The 10,589-nt window shown below is 40.5% G+C and overlaps 1 long non-coding RNA gene across 1 annotated transcript; it reads left to right on the forward strand.

The window, feature by feature from the left end:
- Positions 1 to 776: 776 nt before the first annotated feature.
- Positions 777 to 9,431, forward strand: LOC107201741. Its single transcript, XR_001520382.2, has 4 exons — positions 777 to 5,203; positions 5,384 to 5,533; positions 8,550 to 8,653; positions 9,294 to 9,431. It is a non-coding gene; the product is annotated as an uncharacterized LOC107201741 (long non-coding RNA).
- The last annotated feature ends 1,158 nt before the right edge of the window (positions 9,432 to 10,589 follow it).

A 10,589-nucleotide genomic window follows, 5' to 3' on the forward strand; every position in this document is an offset into this window, starting at 1 on the left:
CTGTCTGCCAGACTGGAGACTGACTGCTGCCACTTCAGCTATTCCATCTTTTTGCAGGATCCAGTTTCACCCATCAACCTACATTCTTGTTACAAGTGGGAAAAAGAAAGTTGTGTCAGCAAAGTCTGTCTTTGTCTTGTTTCCCAGGCCCTCTGATCAGCCCCTGGAGTAACTGGTGCAGATGGACACTTACAAATAGCACTGGCTAGAAAAATCACAAATAAATTGCCATCCTTCATTTGTCCCATTTCTTAGCATTTATTTGGCTAAAAAAAAAAAGGGAGGTTTAACATTTTAAAAAGCTCTTGTTATCCTTTCCTGCTTTGACTGGAAATAAAACTATTGCAGCAAAAACCAGTGGTCAGGATTTGAAGGAGTCAATGGATTCCCAAGCTTTTGGAACTTTCCAGAAATGCCGTATACTTGACCTTTTTCCTCATCAGTCCCACATGAGCCCTTGGATATCTTTTTGGCTTTAAGACCATTGTGTCTGCCAACATCACAGACAAAATCTATCTTAGTCTTAGTACTTTGGCTACATCTTCTGTGATCCTCTGCTGAGGATAAACTCTTTTCACCACTCACCTCTCAGTAACTTTCTTGTGTCAAGAATGGGCTACATTCTCTTTAAATGAATGAGACAAAGTGAAAATCCAGCTGTTGATACTCCTTTTCTTCTGAGAAAGAAATAATATTTATTTACTATGATTTGTGCTGCAATAGGTCCTGAAAGCCCCAGTGGAGACACAAGCCCTGGAATGATATGGGCTATACATGAGATATGGCTACACATCCTGAAAGTTTACAGTCTAAAATAAGAAGACAAACAACTCTGATGTTATTGCAGACAAAGAATATTGCATATCATGAAATTAAACAGTCCCAGTGGGAGAGAGATTTGCTTGGGTCTGTGGATAAGATTGGCAGAAATTCATCCCCTGAGAGTAACAGTATAAAATATGAGCTTAGAACAACATTAATTACCATACATTTAATAATTTAAATTATGTGTACTTCATCTGTGCCTCAATTAACACCAGACTAGCCCATTTATTTCAGGACTTGAATATCTTCTCTACTATCTGGATTTCTGCTGTAATACTGATAGACTAACATTTTATGACCAATTCCTGCTTCTCAGGAATTTTCATTCTTTAAAATAGCTCCTTGTAGCAGTTATCTTGAACTCACAATAGCTTCACATCAAGAATTCAGAGGTATCGAATGACTGTTATTTTAACATCATTTGTGTATTCAGTTCCACAGAATTATGAAATGTGATTAGGAGAAGGGGTTTAGAGAATTTAAGTGTAAGACATTTCACAGTCATTAGCAACATCAGCAAAGCCCAGTTGGACCAACACAGGAAGGCAGAGAGAAATGCTCCTATTTTTCTAGTGTTCTGGAGTGGTTTTTCCATTTGTTGATTCTAGACATTTTTTCCAAGCAAAACCTAGTTCCAGGAGCATGGGAAATCGCCCTAGATTTGCATTCATACACTGTGGAGGACAAAAACCTGATCCTACACAATAAATCATTTTCCATTTCATTTCAATATGGAACCGCATGACAGTACACTGGGGAAAATGGAAATGTAATGGTATCACAGCTGCTCATGGGCATGTTAGCAGGAGGACAAACCCAAGATAATACTGAGTTCAGAAGTTCAGTTCCAGCACAGGGTTATAAAAACTGAATTACAACCTTTGCTGGACTCAAATCCTTGGAGCAACGACTCCCCTGACAGACACACATAGACATAGACACACACACACACGGTGTCTTGTGTCCTACAGCAGGAATTACTGGGGTGCTTCAAATGGCAGCTTTCAAGAGTGAGTATTTCTGCCCTTCCCTTGCTATCTTCAATAATTTCTCAGAAGACCCATGACCTTATTATTTCTCAGAAAATTATGGAAGTTGCAAACCAACAGAACACCAGTTTTGGAATACCTTTAAATCCCATTTGTTAGCATAATGGAAATGTGCATGATGCATGTACACATATTAATAGCTCTTTTTGCAGGAATAAAATAGTCTAAGTGTACATCTAAGTGTACTTCTCAGTGTATGTAAAAACCTATTGGATTTTAATGCCTCAGGGTGTGAAAAATCAACATTTAACCCAAGGTTCTCACCATGTTTGGATGGAAGCATCACTCCTACATCAAAATGGCTAGCTGGAAGAATGGGAATGAGAGAAATGTTGTGGAGAATGTGCAGGGTCCAGCTCCTCCCATAAACTCATGCACCTTTACTGGCTGACAAACAGACTGCCCCAAAAAGCACAACCTCAGTCAGGATAAGGCTTTGTGATGGTTTTCACACTGCTAAAGGTATTTGTAGGAAATGGAGCTCCCTGGGGCCTGATGCCCACCAGCAACTTCACCCACACTCCACAGTTCAGAGCAAGCAGAGCCACAACAGGAATCTTTCCTGATTCTTGTTTTAATGGCTGATCCTGGATTTCTTTGCTGTTTTAATTCAGAGCAGAGCCTGCTGCAGGAAGAAGGCGTGGGGAGAGGGCTAGGGTCACTCATGTATCTCCTGGCAGGGTTCCTGCCCACTACAGCTGAAACCATGGAGGTTTTTGTGGGACAGCAAAGGAACAGACCCGTAGGGAAAGGCCAAAGGAGACACCAAAGTAATTTAGCAAAATGCTGGGTTTGTTGCTGTGACTTGCTGCTGTGCTCCTTTCTGACAGTGATCCAAGGAAACTGTCAGACCACCAGAGGCCATGTACTGAAGAGATTTATTGACTTATGTGGCCACAAAAAGACCTAGTTGGTGCTGTGTTCAGTGGGTCTCTAATTTATTTCTACTTGCTATTTTCCTAACAAGATTTTCCATCTCTCTCACACTCTCCCTTTGTCCCTCTCTCTCTCTCACACTCTCTCTCCCCCCATCTATCTTTTCCATCTGAGAACCTAAAATTAGGCTTTTAAATATGAATGTAAGGTTGCCAAACACTGCAGTAGGGTTTGGCAACACTTGGACTATTACTGAATTCCTCATTGTAGTGAACATCTCACTGCAATATGACAATATATTCTAAAGCAATGGATTTCATAGCAACAATGAACTCCATCCCAATCCAGGGCAATTAGCTGAATGCAATATCCACCACACCTCTGCCTCACAGAAGATATCCATCACAATTTGGCCAAAAGCACTGCAATGGTTACATGTCATTGTGATTTAGCAAAACCAGTCAAACTAAAGAGCTACTGAAATACAGTCACTGAAATATGCTTCCTTCAACACACCTTGCATAATATTTCTCCTCCCAAATTTATGTTTCTATTCTCATCTTTAGGAATCACTAGAACTACAGCTCCCCTCTTTTAATCTAGGGTCACTTCTCACTCTTTTGGTTGGCCCACCATAGTCTTATGCCATTCCAGCATCTTTTCACTACAAGAAAAATCTATTTACCAGTTTGTACTATGCATTTCCTTTTCCTTCATGCTTAGATTTTACTCAAACACTTCTATACTTACACAGTAATCTACAACAAACTGAAAAAAAAAATCTCTTTAAAACTGATTTCTTTCCAGAAGGGAAGGAAATAGGTTTTGCTACTGTTTCCTTTATAGGATCCCCTTAGGGGCTTGCATAGATACGTTTTGCTGCAGGCTTACTGCATTGCCTGTGATTTCCACTCAAAGGACCCTGCAACAAACAAAAATCATAATCTTTTTCCCCCTGTCTATCTCACACAATATCAGAGAGCAGAGAAGAACACTCATTTGTCTTTTTTAAAATGATATTTTAATTACTCATGTCACGCCTCAGCAAAATGGCAAGCCTTTTGTTAAAATGGGGCTTAATTGCATTACGAAGCCTTCATGGGACCCTTGCACATAAAGCGCTTTTCTTCAGACTTTCAAGACCTAAATTTGCAGTTGGCTCCTGACCAGCGCACTCGAGCAGATAGGCACGTAGGTAGCGGGCAGACCCCGTGTTGATGAAGTAATCATAATTGACTGCCTCGCATGTGCTATCCCACAGATTTGCCCACAAACAAAAATTGCATCTGCACGTTGGTTTTCATTTTGAATTCGTTCAGGAAGAAAACCTAACCTAAAAAAAGAACCCCAGCCCTTAGTATGTCAGAAAGCATGGAGACACCTTCACGGACTGTTGGCTACGCCTCAACAAAGCTTTGCAACAATCTGTTAGACAAAAAAGAGACTGATGCAGATACCTTAATAAGCATCCCATCTGTGAGGTCATCGGGATATTTCAAACAACTTTCAGCTCTCATTAGTTTAGTGGACTCCACAAGCTTGTTCTTATCTTTTGTAACTTTTGCAGCCAAACTTCCTGGGAAAGCCTCTGAGCTGGGTGACATTCCTACCCATGGGTCAGTCTGCAGTAATGAGCCGCCAATTTATGTGTCCTTTGCACTCGCAGGCAGTATATGTTTATATTAACCTTTACGTTGAGAATTTTTTCCTTTATCTGTGTAATTCTCTGGGTTCTACCATGCAAATCTCGTTTTTTCTAATAGGCTGCAATTAGGATATCCAAGCTGTTGATCACAGTCATTTGCAACAGTGAGGAGCATTTTCCGAGAATAAATGGTTGTTTTTTGGGTTTTTTTTTACTATGTTTGTGATGGAATGTGTAACAGGGATTATGCCTGAAAAGTAAGAGTGACTAGTGGAGTTGCAGACTCATGGGAATCCTTATCAGCTCTCTGGTTTTGTACCTTCAATTAACACAGGAGGTATAGCATAGTCTGTTGCTTCACATAAAACACACCATGCGTGACGTTGCACGGAAATGAGATTTACAGTTTTTCAAGTCTGCTAGGCCTGAATGAGTAAATGGGTATTTATTACAATTTCTTACAGTTTTATGCACTTGAAAGGGATAAAGCAGGTTCATCAGCACTTGCCCACATGTTAGGTCTTCATTGCACTAATGAGTACCCCTTTAAAGGGGACGTTGTAATGCTATTTTCTTTTCTAAGAACTCCCATGTCCATATTCAGAATTTGCTGGACTGAACCATTCTACTGCTTAAGGTACAAGAGGGTAATATTCACAGTCCTTATTCAGATCCTTCTTTGGCTGCTGCTGTTTTCTGAGTTTTGCATGAAGGCCGTGGGTGGAAAAAGAGAACTGGTGAAACACTGATAACAGATGGACGCAGTATGAAGAAATAAGAAGAACGTTTGTCTGCAGGACCACAAAAGGTAAAACCAAAACTTTTGAATAGGATGGAAAAAGCAAGGGAGGCCTGAGGAGTAAGCCAAAAGGTGTATGCATGTGCATGGTTGGAGGGGTGTCTGCCCAAGGCAGGACAAATGGACAAATATGATTTGGGGAAGAAAGTGAAAAACGGAGGCTAAGCGGAAAATATTTCAATATTTCAGGAGTGGAGTAATCAACATTCAGACTAAAGTTTCCGTGGGAATGCTGAAGTAGCATAAAAATAGGGAAGAGATTACAGGAAAATGCCTGAATGGGAGCAGTGCAAACGAGGAGTAAATTCTCAAAGATTACCATCATCTGAAAATTCCAAGGTGAGAGGGGCAATGATAAAGGTTAGGAAGGACAGAGTAGGATGGGAGAGACTGATTTCCCAGTTGAAGGTGCAAAGTTGTATTCTGATCACATTTTGTAATTCCAAGTGTCTTCATTTTCATCCATTGTAAAGAGAACAGAAGTTTTATTCCTTCTTTTATTAACCTCCCTTCTCCCACAAAGTGCGTTGGTTCACTTAATGTGCACAACAACTTCCTTTCCAAAACAAATAGGAAACATTTATGAGGCACCACATGACTTGAGTAAGGAGGGGAAAAGCCTCCATTCCAGACTTTCTCAGTTACCTGCTGCCTAAACAGGTTCCTCTGCCTTCCCATAGATGCCAACCAAAATGAATAAAACCTGGGAAAAGTCTGCTAGGAAGCATCACTCATGTCATATTCCATAACCAGGAACAACCTCGAGTTTGGATGTAATGGGATCTGATAACAATTACTCTCATTTCCTTCTTTACATCTATCTAACACGCTATTTTCATTCTGCCTTGACTACTTACAGTTTGCAATAAACACCAGTAATATCTTTCCTGTTGGTACTTCTCATAACCACTCTTTGACACAGAGGTGTCTCTGGAACTGCATAAATGATCTGCTCTCCCAGGCAGGCTGACTTCTAGGTTTCTCCCTTTACTCTTCTTGTACTCCCTAACAAATCCTATAAAATATGACCTTAAACTCAACAATCATCACATGCTTAGAGATATTTATTTGTGTTTTCCTGTTGCTTTTCATTTTTACAACTTGTGCTCTCATATGGAGTCAGTGTGGTTTCCTTTCATTGTTCTATAAAATAAAGTAGCTCACATTTGGAAAGGGAATTTCAACCACAGTAAAATCCTTTTCCTGTCTCAGAGAAGAATGTTTCTGGGATGGGTTAAACACTCTGTTTTCCTCATGCAAACCTGATGCAATTCAGAACAGACAAGTAAAATGCATTGTTGGACCACAGAAAAAGTGAGGTGAGGAAGAGAGGGTAAATAGCCAGTCCTGGGCAATGAGAAATAAATCCAAATAGTAGCCAATGCTTTTCAAAATGCTTCTGCAAAGGTATTTATAAAACCAGTATTTGCATAGGAGATTGAAGATTTGCGTGTGTTTTATGATCCTGAAGTAGCACGCAAAAACCATTCACGAAACACAAAGCTTTGCTGTGGATGTCCTTGAAAGATGGAAGCTTTACTATAATTTGTGATACAGGATATTAACTTTTGGAAATGACAGCAGTGCAGACATACAGAAACAGAGAAAATTTAACCCAAATGTTCTAATAAGGTCTCAGTCTTCTCTCTTAAAAAGTCTTCACAGGGAGCCCCTTCATAAGACTTGCAGTAAGAGCAGAGGGTAATGTTTTAGGCAGCTAAGACAGCAATATTTCATTTGGTTTGTTGAGCTGATACCTCTCAGACTGATGATTCACAGCATCATGATAACTGTCCTGCAGAACCATGTTAAACAATACAATTTAGTGCTTTCAGCAACAGTTTCATGACAGGTTGCCAATAACCAGTTTGCTTATTATGATTATTTGGGAAGGAACTAATCTGTAAGACACCCTTTCTCTCTGTTTCCTGGAAGGTCCAAGAGATGCAATAAAGGCAGCTTTGCTTCTAGGAGCCTGGCATAGCCTCGCACGCTGCCATCTCCATCTGCAGGGACACACAAACACTGCCTGGTTCTAGCCCCACAAAGCACTGACCTCAAGCTGCAGATATGTGCTTAGTGATACAAAGACTTACACAAATGTAAAAAAATGTAAAAGCAAGTAAGATCATCAGGAAGAACAACAACTGCTGTTAGAAACCTGATTTATTCTCTGTAGGATAAACAAAAACAGCATTTATGGGCAATTATTAGCCCTCCATAGATTAATGGCACATACATGCCCTTTATAGATTAATTACTCTATTATAGGGTGTTTTTGAGGGGTAGACATAGCCTAGATCTCAATGCAGTAGCTTAAACATGGGTGTTTAGAGGCATCTGAACCATGTCCTAGGTCTCTTTTCTCCCAGGTGCCACCCAGAAGTTTATGTGTATCCTGTAGATTCTGTGTAATTTTATATGTCTTGCACAGCTGTCTCAAATCCACATGTATGAGAAATTAGTGATTCAAGTATGGACAAGCAAATTCCTAGAACATCTAACTGGCAGAGAGTCTGCAGAACAGTACCCCTCTGGCCCTGAGCCCTGCTCATAATCAAACAATGAAAGTCATCACAATATGAAGAGACAATCCCTTCAGCAGGTGGTAGTCTAGATTTGTCAGTAACCAACAGGAGAGTGGAGAAGATGCTCAAAACAATGGGTGAGAAGGGACCCTGCTGACATATCAACCCCTCTGTCCTGGGAACAACCTTTTTGCCAACACAGAACTGCACACAGTGCATGAAGTGATGGAGAGCCTGCCTTGCTCCTGCATACACCTCTTGCATTTCTCAAGTCCAGAAGGTTCTTTCCTCCCTTAGGATGTCATCAGAGGAAGGAGACAGCAAAGCCAGGACTGAAGTAGAAGCATATAATCTGCTACTCAGTGGTCAAATGGTCTTTTACCCTGTAGTACCACAGGAAATGCCAAGGATTTACCAACCCCAGCAAGCCAGTGCCATTCAGCACCAGATCACAGTGTGGCCATGACCTATTATTTCTGGCTAGCTGACCTACCCCAGTGATGTGAGTGCTCACACAGGCCTAATGGGAACCTAGTACATTCTAAAATGCCAGCATGAAAACAAGATAAATTTCTGTCAGATTGTCATCAGACCAATTTTAATCTCCCAGAGCTAAACAATCCCTTCTGCTGAAGGCTCCAGATGGGATAAAAAGAACGCAAATAGCAGTCTAATCAGTGTGATAGAAAGGAAAGATGTGGGAGCAGAGCCTTGTTTTCTACTATTTGAAACCCAGCCAACGAGTCAATTAATCTGCAGCAACATGTATAGTACCAGTAACTTGTAAATGAGATGATTAATATAAATTTTAAATTTTCTTTTTTGAGATGTGAAGTTGAAGATAGTGTCCTGTAGGCAGGTGGAACACCACCTCTGGCAACATCCAAATAGTCTGAAAGAATCAAGCATTGAATTTCTTTCAGCAACCTGTGTAAGTACTTAGCCAATTTCAGCAGATACAATCTCATTAATAATATTTCTTGCACTTTCTTTCATGTTGTTTTCAATTGGATCTTTTTACGGTTTTATTTTGGAAATCAACAGACATAGAGAGAGGTTTTAAAATTAAATCCCCTTTTTCACCTAATGTTTACTTTTTTTTTCCATGTCTGACAAAGCTTGTACTGCAATAACTCTATGCTTTCTAACCTGGAAAAGTGCTTCATGCTTAACTAGTGGATGCTGATAGGTTTTTTTCTGCTCTGTATTTATAAAAGAATTAGCTGTAAAGAGAGATAGCAAACCAAAAAATAAACCAACCAATCAAAAAACAAACAAACAAAAGAAAAACCAAAAAAACCAAACCTGCATGAAGGTAGCCATGTAAGATTTACTCTTTCAGCTTGTATCCTCCATTTACCTTTTGTTGGCATCTACTTTTAGTAGATATTTAAAATAAACCAAAATAAGAGACTCAGAAAGTATATGTGGGTGCTCACTCTGCCCAGGCTGAAGCAGTCTCTGCCACACACAAACAGGTTTGGAACTAAGGTAAAAGGAATGGTGGAAAAAGGATTTTTGAGGGCTGTGCAAGATCCTCATTGTCTTGTGTGAATATTCTCTCTTACCAGACTTAAGCTGATTGATGTCCCATATGGAGAAACTTCAAGGGTTGACAACTGCTTCCAGAATTAAGCCACATTTCTACAGATTTAAATGATAAATTGATATCTCTCTGTTACATTAAAAAAAATAAAGTTTTTTTTTTTTCCAAGGAGTAAACATTTGTAAAATAAATTGAACTGTAGCTTTCATTATCTTTCTTAATTCTTCAAATCCCCCAGTCTCCTTCAATCCCATGCAGCAAATATCCCACTTTTAAAACATTTTCTCCATCACCTACCTCACTGATTTTATTAAGGTGATTCCATTTCTGTTATGGTTGAAATTGTGGTGGTGATTTTGCTGTACAGTCCGCTGACAATAACACAGGAAAAAGAGCGAAAGAGAAAGCCAAGTATGGATCAGACTTCTGCAAATATTTCTGTACAGATGGATGCACATGCAGAGGTGAGCTCACTGAAGTGAATGGGATGAAACACCACTCAAAGCTATAGGTAAGTGCTTACAGTAAGGTACATAATTAAGCTTCCACAGCCAACAGACATAATGTATTTATTATGGAGAGGTAAGAGCGTGGACAAACCCTGGAGAAAACTAATGAAAGGACATGCTCGTCAGAGTTTCTTGCTGCAGGTGCAATTAAATGATTCTTATTAGAGCTCCAGCCAAATACTCTGTAGGACAGAGAATATGGATTCGGTGTTGGGTGTGGAACAGCTACCCTTACAGACAGCCTGAGAGGGGTTTGCCCTGAAGAAAGCCAGTGCCCTGGTAGACCAGTTTTAAACTAATTCATGTGAAGAGGCACAAAATTGAAGTCCACTTGCAACAGTGAACCTGTTTCAGGACAGCCTCAAATTTGCTACAGCAGGTTTTAATTTGTATGCAAAAGCCCACATTCAGTGAGCTTGCTGCCAATTAAGACTATTTATAGAGAACATGATGTTTAATTTCAAACCTCGCAGTTTCAAGGAAGAGGGGGCAGGCCCTGAATGAATGCAGATAAGAGGCTCCCAACAGCGTTGGCGTGTGGCAGCATTTGGCCGCAGACAGACATCCCCGAGTGGCGATGTAGCTGTGTGGGGACAAGATGTCTCCGCCCTCCCTTGCCTGGGCTGCCACCTCCCGGCTTGTGAGAGCCATCCGGCCCCTTTCACTCCAAGTGAGCCCGACTACTGCCAGCAAAACTAAGTCATTTTAACAGAAAGAGTCCTGGAAGGAGGAAAGAGGGACATTTTGCAGGAGGTGGAGGCTGCAGCCAGCACTCCATGGCACAGATGGGCCACAAACCACATCTGGGGATA

This window comes from Parus major, chromosome 3 (genome assembly GCF_001522545.3).
Source record: "Parus major isolate Abel chromosome 3, Parus_major1.1, whole genome shotgun sequence".
In the NCBI taxonomy this organism is placed as follows: Eukaryota; Metazoa; Chordata; class Aves; order Passeriformes; family Paridae; genus Parus; species Parus major.